The sequence below is a fragment of the Rutilus rutilus genome (genome assembly GCF_951802725.1).
Source record: "Rutilus rutilus genome assembly, chromosome: 13".
NCBI classification, from domain to species: Eukaryota; Metazoa; Chordata; class Actinopteri; order Cypriniformes; family Leuciscidae; genus Rutilus; species Rutilus rutilus.
The window spans coordinates 28,733,477-28,746,970 of NC_140218.1; the positions used below are offsets into that span (position 1 = coordinate 28,733,477).

General features: G+C 40.9%; 1 protein-coding gene across 2 annotated transcripts in view; it reads left to right on the forward strand.

Moving 5' to 3' along the window:
- The window catches only part of slc2a4rg (SLC2A4 regulator), a 67,971-nt gene that overhangs the window by 2,875 nt on the left and 51,602 nt on the right, over nucleotides 1-13,494 (forward strand). The window lies entirely within an intron of this gene.

Here is a 13,494-nt window from a genome sequence, read left to right on the forward strand (position 1 = left end):
ATTATACAATGGCTTGTTTGTTTTCACTTCCAAAAACTAAAATTTTACAGTAAAATTACATTAAATACCATTAGATCTATCACAGTTATTTACCGTTTATAGTAAAGAAACTTTCTGTGTACCAATTAAGTGTTTAAACAGTCTTTTAATGTTAAAATCACAATCATTTTTTACAGTGTAGTCAAACGTTTTTACTTAAATGTTCTTAAAGATCCTCCTTTATGCCGCTCGTTCCAGAATGCATTATCACCGAAGTGTATTTCGATGGACTGTGATAGACTGAACTCTGTTACAATTCTTTATTTTTCAGGTGACTCTTATGAAAATATTTTTGAATTATGTAAGACCAGATCTAGTTTTTAAGACCAGAAATTGTAACTTTCTCACCATGAATATAGCTGGGGTAGCTGGCATGCCGTTAAACTATAAACAAACAAACAAACAAACAAACAATACTGTTCAGATTCAAGATGAATGGCGTGCTCAATTCCTTTTAAGTTTGATTTGGGTGCTCTTCGGTCCAAGGTGGAACATCTTGAGAGGCAGTGTAGAGAAAAACTCTGGTAACCGAGGCACTCCTTAATTAAAATGTCTTTATTGTAAGAATGACATGTCCTAAATGGACAACTTTAAAATGCCCACGCGTAGCGGCATGGGGCCTTCTTCAGGGCAAGAAGAAGAGAAGGCCCCATGCCGAAGAAGAAGGCCCTGAAGAAGGCCCCATGCCGCTACGCGTGGGCATTTTAAAGTTGTCCATTTAGGACATGTCATTCTTACAATAAAGACATTTTAATTAAGGAGTGCCTCGGTTACCAGAGTTTTTCTCTACACTGCCTCTCAAAACAAACAAACAAACTTTAATGTTCTTAAATACATTTATAGATACATAATTGTGCATATGTATAACTGTTTTTATGAAACTAAAATACTTAATTAATATTATTCAAAAAAAAAGTATCAATTATATATTAATTAATGAATATATTATTAATAGATAAGTTGGACCAGATAGTGAGGGAATGTGAACTGTGAACTCCTTCCCAGAATGCACCTCATGAAGTTGATTTAGTAAATATAATTTCACATTTTCTGGTCACTTCCTACTTCCCAAACTTTATGTTTTTGATGTCTTTTCGATTATTCCAAAAATTATGGACAATTATTATAATAGAGTACAACAGTCATGCTCCAGAAGTAAAAAACATATTTTACATTTCTTTATAAAGAAATTGATTACTTGAAAGATAACTTATAAATATTTAAAAATGGCAAGGATGGTATTTTGTGGAAGCCATCTGTTCGCATTATTTCAGCTTTTTAATAATCGTGTAACAACTGAATTTGTGGTGAAAAACTACAGTATCCACGATGCTGTTCAAAAAATTCCACCAATCAGACGGTCACGGTGAGCAAATAGCGTCAAAATAGCTTGTGGAGAACGCAGACTCCCATGCAAGGAGAATGAGCAAGAATTGCACAAATACTGTAGATAAAGTAACTTGGAAAATTGGCATGGAAAAGCCTTCCCAACTTGCAGACAGCTTTTTACAGGAAGAAGAATCAGTGTTCTTCCACTCAATGTTAATGGCTTCAAACAGTTCATGAGTAGTTGAAAATGTCTCCCAGTTAGTTTGAGTTTAATGTGAGACCAAATATTCACTATAGGGTTCAAATCTGGATTCTGACCAGGCCAAACCATGAGCCTGATGGACGCTTCTGGGTTGTCTTTGCAATTTGGGCAGGAGCATTATCTAGCTGAAAAATAACATCTGATCATTCCTCTTCAGATAACAGCTTTTCAGTTGTGGGAAGCAAATCATTCTGCAATATTCTCTTGTGCTCCAAAGCATTAAATGACTTTTCACAGTGAGGTATCTCACCAATGCCAGCAGCTAAAAAGGCTCCCCACACAACGGCACAGTCTCTTCCTTCATGCTTCATTGTGGTGGAGATGCATTATTATTATATTTTTCAGCAGATTTTCAAAGACACTGCTCTGGAGCATCACCATGAAACTCGTGTTTCATTGATTCATCACTCCACAGTCCACACACAACTCTGCTAAACCACTCTGAATCAAACTTCCCATATTCTGCCAAAAACTTGATAGTTTTCTGAGACAGCAATGGCTTCTCAAAGTCGTCGTGAAATCGAAATTGACCCTATTTTCTTTGTTAGCACACATTACTAGACTTGTGGCCCTCTATTCAATATTCCCTTTCACTTGGAAATACGTCACAACACTGAAGTAAAGTTGGTTGCAACTTGGGGACTTTAAGTAGTGCATTTGCTTAAATTTTGCTCATTTACTTACCAATAATTTGTGGTTAAAACATTAAAAAGCACATAAAGAAATGTGTAATACTGCGATTCACCTCATAGCTGGTTTAGTTCTTCACTTATAATGCTTTTTTAATATCTCTATAGGAAAAAAATGAATAGAAAAATTACTTCATCTAACGCTGCTGAAAAAGTGGGCGGACACTAACGCACTATTTACAAAATGAGTGGGTGTGTCCAAAATTTTCAATGGTTTTGTATTTTGTTATAGTTGTTATTCAGATGCAACAGAGCAAGTTAAGCTGTGTTTGACATCAAGCAAACTAGGCTTAAGGGAAACAAGATTGTTTTTACATTTATTGGCCCAGTCTGTTTAAAAGTAAAATTATTTTCTCCTAATGAAGTGTTTCTTAATCCGACATGTTTTAATCGGTTCACTGGTTACACTGTCATTCCGCTCGCTTGCGTTCAGTTGTTTACAAGCCTTTATGGTGAGCTGGATTAAAGCGAGAGTTCACCCATAAATGAGAATTTTATCATCATTTTATCAAGTTGTTCCAAGAGTTTCTTTCTTCTGTTGAACACAAAAGAAGATATTTTGAAGAATGTTGGAAAACAGACAGTTAATGGTAGCCATTGACTTCCATGGTAGGAAAAACATCTTGAGGGTGATGGTCATTTTCAAAAGGTCATTTTTGAGGGGCGTTGTTTTTTTTGTTTTTTTTTACCATGACCATGACCCTCAGCTCAGCATACCAGAGGCTGAATGTAATGCGATGGCACTGGATGGTTGGTGTGGAGGAGACAGACGGGCCGCTTGGTCAGCGTTCAGTCAGTGTTTATGCAACCTTCATTTTTGGCGTGTTTATAAGGAATGTCTGTTCAAATCCTGTCTTTGTTTCGCTCTTTCCCGCTGTTTATTTGTTGTTTTCTTTTCCGTTTGTTGCCTTTCGAACTCTCATTCGTATCATTTTTTTCTTTCTTAGATCATAATGTGAATAGTTTAACCAAAAATAAAACATTCTGTCATCATTTACTCATCCTCATGTGAGTGAAAAAGAAAAGTGTTAAAGGGGTGGTTGAATATGATTTCACTTTTCTAACTTTAGTTAGTGTGTAATGTTGCTGTTTGAGCATAAACAACATCTGCAAAGTTACGACACTCAAAGTTTAAAGCAAAGGGAGATATTTTCTTTTAAAGAAATTGCTTTTTAAGGACTACAACAACGGCTGGTAGGAACTACACGACATTCCTCCCGGGTTAGTGACATCACCAACCCTAAAATTTACATAAACCCCGACCCGGGAGCGCGATTTATAGATTATCATGACAGAATATGCTAATCAATGAATGACTAGAAGATAACTACACATAAGCTACACAAATTCATCAACTATCCATTCAGAAATGTTGTCTACATGTTGTCACTTCTTCTTGAGTCTCTCCATCTTTCTGACTTCAGTTTGAACATGAAAGGCTAAACGTTTTTGAAATTTTCACTGCAGTCTGTGTGAGGTAATCAAACTGTTAAGGACAAGAGCTCTTGAAGCTCCGCCCCCTGTGCCGGGAGCAGCAGCTCATTTGCATTTAAAGGAACAGACACAAAAAAACGTGCGTTTTTGCTCACCCTCAAAAAGAGACAACTTTAACATGCTATATACAAATATCTGTGGGGTATTTTGAGCTAAAACTTCACATACACACTCTTGTGAAAAGGGCATTATACCACCCCTTTAAGCAAATGATTCAAAATTAATTTTGGGTTCAGAAGAAGGATCTTTGGGTGAACCATCCCGTTCAAGCACATACCTACCAGAAGGTTGGGGCCGAATGGTGTTTTAAGAGATATATAATATGTTTTGTATATGCGCAAACCATCATCAGCAAGGATAAATAGTTAGCTTTGAGTCAATGTGGTTGCGTGGGATGCTTTTCAGAATGTGAATTGACAATGTATTTGTCTGTGTTTATCTAAATGTGCTGATATGGCAAGTTCAGGCAAATTATTGCGAGTTTATTTACAAAGAGGCTTTTATAATGCTCACTGAATTTATGACTTACCGACACTCGCTTTTGAACAGGTTTCCTGAAGACTCCCCCTGTCTGCCATTGGTTACCTAAACAGTTTAGCCCCGCCCCAAACTCGCGTCATTGGTTGAGCTGTTGCTGTGTTGGGCTGGTCAGGATACTTACACACAGAGCATATTAAACTGGGACAGAAGAAAGTATTTAACGCACAAAAACAATACACATTACCTTTAATTTGCATTTTCATATTTTCGAGAATTAGTTTAAATGGATTTATTGTCCCACCGTCGCTTTGTTTTTCTACATTATGTTAATGTGGCCTAGATTTAAATTTTAATACCTGGAGCTCACACTCCCTAAGGGTTTGTAAATTTATGCAAAACTCTCAGATATACAGGCAAATGGCTTGTCCCTTCACGGCAGTTTTACAGTGAGAAAAGCTGATGTTTGTCAGTTAAACCCAACACAAGCTTCACCTGTCGCATTTTATGAGCCGTCCATAACTCTTTTATTCACCTGCGGCTTTCTTTCCCTGCTATACATCTGTCACTTTGCCGTCTTTTATCTGTGTTTATATGTGCTTGGCAAGTACCTCATGGTTTTATGGTCCAAAACTTTAGGGAGAAGAAATTACGGTACATAACTGTACATATTTTAATGATTATTCTATGCATATTAACATGTTCAATTCATTGTCTGCAATTAGTCAAAAAGAGGTAGAAAGTGCCACTTATTTACCAATTTCATTAATTAATAATAATAGTAATAATGACTCTAATGGCCTTTTGCGTTAAAATTTACCCAGTTGTATTCAGTCTGCAGTATGCTCATGCTGAGGTGTTTCTAGAGTGAAGGAACTGCAACACGTTTTGCAAATGTGTTTTATTTTATATCTAGACTAGTACTTGGGAAATTAGACATTGTTCATGTTTCTAATGCAAGCTTCTCAGCCATGCAGCCAAGTTTGCGCTTGAATTGTGCAGGATAGACTTGACTATGCCTGATGACTCTCACAGTTCAAATCTGGGACTCACACAGATGTAGTGCACTGAGCAAATACTTAAATAATTTAGTGTGCTTGTGCTTGCATGTTTGTATGTGTGTTCATGAGATAAGGACTGGTGACCATGCACTTCATGAGTACCTCTACACGCATTAGTCTTTCATTGACATGTCCAGGCTTGTCTGAGAAATCAGTAAAAAGTCTGTTTTACACTGTGGTTGATAGGTCGCACTGGCAGCAAGTCCACGCTTGAATCTATTCATCTCTTATCAGCATTCAGTAAACTGAGAGACAAAAGCCAAGGTGGAAGGTAGAAAGTCCAGCAGATTGAAACCCTCGCTTTTTTAATTTTCAATGTCTTGTATTTACTTGTGCGACCCATAGAAATAAATGTATTAAAAGGCGAAGTCAGCAAACTGAGGTTTCATGTAAACAAGTCCAGTCATGTGGTCATCTCGATCTTGGACGGCATTCAGAAAGAACAATGAACTTCCTGTACATCCGTAATTGCACAATTCCTTTATAACAGAAGAAGTTCACAGTTCTACTATCTGTCCTGTATCAGTTATAGTTTGTTAAAAAATTGAGAAAAAATAAGAAAAAAAATTTCTGGTGAATTTTTAAAGTATGGATAACTGTAAGCTTTTGCTGTCAATATTGTCCTTATATATAATATAGACGTTAATATATTTTTTACTTTTTCAGTTGTTGAAAAAATGGTGAGGGATGTTTACTAAAATAGAGGTATGCCAAAATGTGTTTAGTGTGCAGCACCCAGTACTATATCCCATAATGCGATTTAATTCGGAAGTGATGTTTTTCCTTGACTACTTATTGGTTTGGACTTTAATTTTTATACAAAACTGGATCAAGAAGATATGGAAGCTTGTTTCCGCCACAGAATAAAACAATTTAAAAGATAATTGTGACTTTTTGTCTTGCAATTCTTTATATCTCGTAATTGTGAGTTTATATCTCGCACTGACTTCAATTCTCAATTCAATTCTCTGACTTAGAATTGAAATTAATACTTTAATTAATAGAATTAAAGAAATTAATACTTCTAATTAATACTTGTTTTTACTGATCAAAGGATCCTGAAAAAAAAGAAGAGTTTTACAGTTTCCACTAAAATATTATGCAGTACAACTCTTTTCTACATTGATAATAATAATATATATATTTTTTTTTATCAAATAAGAGAGTAATGACTAAGGGACTAACTCAAATGCTCTACTCTCCACCCAGATATAAAAGTTGCTGTCAGTAAATGAGCAGATTTTACGGATAAACTCATGGCTCGATTGGACTTTTTTAGATGTCTCCATCTTTGACATTACTTTGGGCACTGTCGTTATGGTTGATTACTGGTAAGAGAATACAGGCTTGGCTCCCGTTGCGCGTTCATACAGACAGTATTCGAGACGCTACTGTAAGTTTCTGTGTGAACAAGACATTTCAAAACTCACACCTATAAGTAAATGTGGTTTTCAATCCCAAAATATCCTCATATATTTTACGTAAACGTAAACCCAGACCATTACAGCGGACGCTTCCCGTAAGCCCCTCTGAATCTAGAACTCATTCTAGTGGACAAGATGCATAAACATCCAGCTTGTATTAATGTTAATCAACCTAAAAATGGCCTCAGCATTGTGCACTTGCTTTGAAAGACGTTGTGACGTTTGACGTGTGTTTAAAGTCTCTTCTCTTCTCTGATGACGTGTTTACTGGCGTGAGGGCGGGGCAACCTGTCACTCACAGGAGATCCACCAATAGCAAACCACAACCATCCAATCAATTCTCCACAGACAAAACTTTTTTCTTGTTCAAAAAGCCGTTTCACTCAGATATTTGTCACAACAGGTTGTGGTTTTTTGATGTGTGAATTATGATAATTATGTTCTTTTTCACACTAAACGGACCACTTGCATTGAGCTTCGTGACGCACTTTCGTTTGGAAGTAGTATGTCTCACTTATTTCCGGTTATGTCTACTTTCAATGTTCTGTGGTCAATGAGTTGAACAAACGCCACATAAAATGAGTATCCGCATTAAGATTTAAAAATTTGACAATTATTATTACCGGAGAAGGTATATTCTGATGTGCAGAATTTTCCAAATTTATCGGAACATGAAGCTTTAGGCCCTGTTTACACAAGACCGCTCGCGGGTGAAAACGTAAAAATATTTTATCAGATGTGCCTTTCGTTTAGACGGCGATGGCGTTTTTGGGGCTTAAAAACGCAAAAAAGTGAAAATCTTAAAAACGCTCCGGCGTCGTGTTTCCGTCTAAACGGTAAAAACGCAAAAGTCTGCTAGACAGTGAAGGCACCGATCAGTGCTTCACATTGCCACCTAGCCGCCTGGAGTGCATACTACATTGAATTTCACACACTTTTGCGTCACCATATGCACGCAGATTTCCCCCCCATAACGCTCGTCTAAACGCAGAATAAAAAGTGATCACTTTTGCGTTTTCTCTTCAGATCGTTTCCGTGTAAACGTAGCTTTAATCCAACCCAAGCCGACCTGAGAAAGCAGCGGGTGTTAAAAATACGCCATTATTTCACCACAGGGTGTCAATGTTCGTCTAAACTAGTGACCGCGCCGCTGAAGTGTGTGAGAACAGATGAATAACATCAGAGCGAACCACGAACATTTATTTTTTTGGATTCAATATTTTAACCATTCTGTGTCATTTTTCAATGTCCATCTTTTCATTATTTACATGTTTATGCCCAAAATGCTATAATATTCAAAGTAGTTGACTGTCATTCTCCTCTACGCTGTGGGCGTTATTGATTAAATAGCCTAGCCTATTTAACACCGTTACAGGCACCTCGCGAGCATTCATTCATTTTACTATTTTAAAAGACTGGATTAAACACCAGCGCACACAAGCAATCCTTTTAATAGTCAATTTCATTTAAAAATGCAAACCCAACAGGTATGAAATGTCAGAAAGAGAAAAAAAAAAAACTATTAATGAGAAGATGCGCACTGCAGCTTAGTGGATAAATATATTTAACCTATTTATTATTCAGAATGCACAGTTGGAAAGAACATATATTTATAGGAACATTTCAGCAAGCTCAAGATAATTAATACAGAGATCATTATTCATTGTTTTAATCAATTGGCAGCCATAAAACATAGTGATAATCTGCATTTTCATGTATGTAGGTGTGCTGAACGCTCTAACCGGAAACTCCCGATATGTACTAACTAGAACGTGGAAGTAGTTGTGCAAGTGGTCCATTCCCACGTTAAATTGACTATAGCAGTGTGTTTTCTGAAGAGGTCTGGGGCTACAGCTTCTACAGTTCCTGCCTGACTGACTTTGTCACGCTGACACCAATGGGTCATGACCTCCACTCTCAGAATCTTTGGGGGGGGTCAAAGGTCACCTCGTATAAGAGACACAAGTATGACTCACGTTCGTGTCAACCAGCACGTACCTCACGTCCTGGTCAGCCAGTGAGCTATAAATCTGAATGAAACCAAGAGATGAGCATGAGCCAGGCATTCCTTCACCCATCTATAACTCACCAACAGCTTGTCCAAGTGCACAAAGCTTATCAGAACGAAAGATGCCCTGTGCCTCAATTTGATACGTTTGCTGTAATTAACTTCTATTATGACTCATGTTGATATTATCAGAAGCCACAACAGATAACGTGTGCTCATCATGGCTCATGTTGCATAGCAGATGATGAGTCTATGAAACTGAAGAGAGGAACCAAAACTTTCAGCTGATACTTGAAGGGACGCGCTTCAGATATCTGCAGTATTATTGGCTGCTTTGTTCTGCTTGTGGCAAAGACAAACAGAAGATTGAGGACTCATCGTATTTTTAGTTCTTTCTTTTTCTTTTTTAGATCTGAGAAAATACCATATGTAGGCCTCTTATACACCTGGGTTTAAAGTCAACCTTATTTACCACGTTGATTCTTTGATTGCATGTTACTCAGAATCTTTTTAATCTTTATTAAAAACGTAATAACTTTCTCTTCCTCTCAGACGACTTTCCTTCACTTCTGACATCATTCAGGCCACACTGTTAGAAAAAAAGTTTCAGCGGTTTTTCTATACAAAACCCATAGGGGTTCTTGACTCAATTTTAAAGAACGCCTTAAAGGTTTTATTTGTCAGCAAATGTCCACCGCATCCAGGGCTTTGAAAACTATAGATTATTCCGCATTTTTGTATCCCGCCCACAGACAGTCGGATCAGCAGAGGGTTATTAACGTAACAGTTATTGTAAGGGTAGGTTTATCTATGAAAATCATAATTTGTCTACTCTTTAAACAGCATTATGGTAAAAATGGAACATGGATTAATTCAATTTTCTCTAGTGATAAAGTATGTTTACAATTCATACAATTAAATTAAAAAAATAAAATAAAACAACAATAATTCATTAAAACTAAATCCATTAAATGATCCCATTATTGTCATGATAGAACAGACAGGAAACAGTTTGCAGGTGCTCAAAAACGTTTAATATCTCAAATGGTCAGGAAACAGTTCAGGAACAAAGAAGGGCGACGACTCAGGCTCGTGCAGGGACTTAAGATGGTCTGTGGTGCTCTGGTGCTGTGATGTGCAGAATCCCGATCCCGGTGAAGTGCGGTGTATCCAAGGACAAGGAACAGGACGGCAAGAAGACAAGGCAGGCGAGACACAGACACGGCAACTTCACAGGACGGCGACTTCACAGGAACACGGAACAGCAACACAGGACCTCAACAAACAATCCGACACTGGAACAGATAATGGTGTGAGTATATGTAGGCAATGGGAATGAACAGCAGCTGTGAACAGTGATTGAGATGATGATGATCAGCTGGAGCGCTGACAGACACGTGAGCGGGACAACGCCCACTCACACACATAACAACAATGACACGAGACAAGAAGGAAACAATGCATTCAACAACCGTGACAGTACCCCCTCCTCTAGGAACGCCTCACGGCGTTCCCAGACTCCCTTACCTGTCGATTGTAATCATCGATAAGAGAGTGATCCAGGATGTCACGAGCCGGAACCCAACTTCTCTCCTCCGGACCGTAACCTTCCCAGTCCACCAGGTACTGGAATCCGCGTCCCCTCCGCCTAGAGTCCATAATGCGACGGACCGAATAGGATGGTTCCCCATCTACGAGTCGCGGCGGTGGGGGAACCGGGACAGGCGGATTAATGCGGGAAAAAAAAACGGGTTTAATTTTGGACACGTGGAATACCGGATGAATTCTCCTGTACACTGGAGGGAGGTTGAGGCGGACTGCCACCGGACTAACAATTTTGGTGACAGAAAACGGGCCAATGAATTTAGGAGCCAGTTTATTGGATACGGAGCGGAGCGGAATGTTCTTAGTAGAAAGCCACACTTTGGAACCGACGACATATACAGGAGGCCTAGACCGGTGGCGATCGGCTTTGGCCTTGGTGCGCGCCCGCACACGGAGGAGAGTCTCACGGGCTCTTGTCCATGTGCGGTGACACCTCTGGACGAAGGCGTGAGCGGAGGGGACCGCGACTTCGGATTCCAGACTAGAAAAGACCGGTGGCTGGTATCCTATACTACACTCAAAAGGAGATAGGCCCGTAGCTGACACTGGCAACGAATTGTGGGCGTACTCCACCATAGGCAGTTGCTGACTCCAGGAGGAAGGATTCCTGGCAGCCGTACATCGCAAGGTTCTCTCCAGGTCTTGGTTGGCTCTCTCAGTTTGACCATTGCTCTGAGGGTGAAACCCGGAAGACAGACTGACCGTCGCCCCCAGTAACTTACAAAACTCTCGCCAAAATTTGGACACAAATTGGGGACCCCTGTCAGAAACCACGTCTGTCGGGAGGCCATGTAACCGAAAGACGTGATTAACGACTGCAACCGCTGTCTCCTTGGCTGAGGGTAATTTGGGCAAGGGAACAAAGTGGGCTGCCTTCGAGAATCGGTCCACCACGGTTAAAACTACCGTGTTACCCTGGGAGGGTGGGAGGGCGGTAACAAAATCTAGAGCGATATGGGACCAGGGTCTCGAAGGCACCGACAGCGGTTGGAGTAACCCATCTGGGGGTCGATTGGAAGACTTACCAATAGCACAAACTGAGCAAGCCAAAACAAAATCGTGAACGTCGCGAGCCATAAGCGGCCACCAGAATCGTTGTCTGACCAAATAGAGGGTGCGAGTAACTCCTGGATGACAGGCTAGACTAGAACAATGGCCCCATCGAATAACGTCTGGACGTAGTTTCTCCGGCACAAATAAGCGGTTCGGTGGGCACCGGATCGGAGGCGTTACCCCTTCTAGAGCCTTCTTGACTCTCGATTCGACCTCCCAAGTGAGCGTAGAGATAATTAGGGTCTCAGGAAAAATACGCTCGGGAGTAGGTGCGTGTTCGGATCGATCAAAAATACGGGACAAAGAATCGGGTTTGATGTTTTTGGAACCCGGACGATACGAGAGAGTAAAATCAAATCGGCCGAAAAAAAGTGCCCACCGCGCCTGCCTGGAGTTCAACCTTTTAGCGGATCTAATGTACTCCAGATTCTTATGATCCGTCCAGACGATAAAGGGTACCCCGGACCCTTCTAACCAATGACGCCATTCTTCCAAGGCTAACTTGACCGCCAACAACTCCCTGTTGCCAATGTCGTAATTTTGTTCAGCTGGTGATAAGCGATGGGATAAAAACGCGCATGGATGCATCTTGTTGTCCGAAGGTGAGCGTTGGGAAAGAACTGCGCCTACCCCCACCTCTGACGCGTCGACCTCCACCACAAACTGACGTGAGGAATCAGGGGCGATTAAGATGGGAGCCGAAACGAAGCGGCTCTTGAGGTTGGTAAAAGCAGTCTCGGCTGCTTCCGACCACCTGAACGCAGTTCGGGGGGAGGTCAAGGCAGTCAGAGGTGCGGCTAGTTGGCTAAAGTTGCGAATAAAACGCCGGTAGAAATTGGCGAACCCCAGAAACCTCTGTAGGGCCTTACGGGAATCTGGGTTTGGCCACTCTACCACAGCCTTAACTTTGTCAGGATCCATACGCATACCCTCAGCCGACACGATGTGTCCTAAGAAAGGGACCGACTGTGCATGAAAAGCGCATTTCTCCGCCTTGACAAAAAGCCCATTCTCTAGCAACCTTTGGAGAACTCGTCGGACGTGCTGCACGTGTTCCTGGAGAGACGAGGAAAAAATCAGAATGTCATCCAGGTAAACATAAATAAACTGATCGATCATGTCTCGCAGCACGTCATTGACGAGTGCTTGGAAGACTGCGGGACTGTTGGACAAACCGAAAGGCATGACCAAGTATTCAAAGTGCCCCCTAGGGGTGTTGAAGGCAGTCTTCCACTCATCCCCCTTCCTGATACGAACCAAATGATAAGCATTACGTAAGTCCAGTTTTGTGAAGATGGATGCTCCCTGCAACCTCTCGAAGGCTGAAGACATCAACGGCAAAGGATAAGTATTCTTTACCGTGATGTTGTTCAACCCCCGGTAATCAATACAAGGTCGCAGCGATCCATCCTTCTTCCCCACAAAAAAGAACCCCGCCCCCGCTGGAGATGAGGAAGGTTGGATGAACCCGGATGCTAGAGAATCAGAAATATATTTCTCCATAGCCTCCCTCTCCGGAACCGAGAGTGAATAAATCTTGCCTTTAGGCGGAGACTTACCTGACAGTAAATCTATAGCACAGTCGTAGGGACGGTGCGGAGGAAGAGAAGCAGCCCTTGACTTACTGAACACTTCCCTCAGGTCACGGTACTCCGCGGGCACGTTTGATAAATCCACTGCTTCCTCCTGCAATACAGGAACAGAGACAACAGAACAGGCAGACACAAGACAAGAACTATGACATTCAGTGCTCCAGGCTGATATGGTTCTTTGTTTCCAGTCAATGCGGGGGTTGTGTTTCTTGAGCCAGGGGTGACCCAATACAATGGGGGTGTGATGGGAGTCCGTGATGTAGAATGATATTGTCTCTGCGTGATTTCCTGAGATGATGAGTGTAATGTTCTCGGTGGCCTGGGAGATGGTGGGTAGTGACTGTCCATTGAGTGCATGTACGGTGATGCTCTGGGGAAGTGTTCTGAGTGGGATCTGAAGCTGAAGTGCAAAGGTGCGATCCATAAAATTACCTTCTGCCCCGGAGTCCACCAGTGCGGTG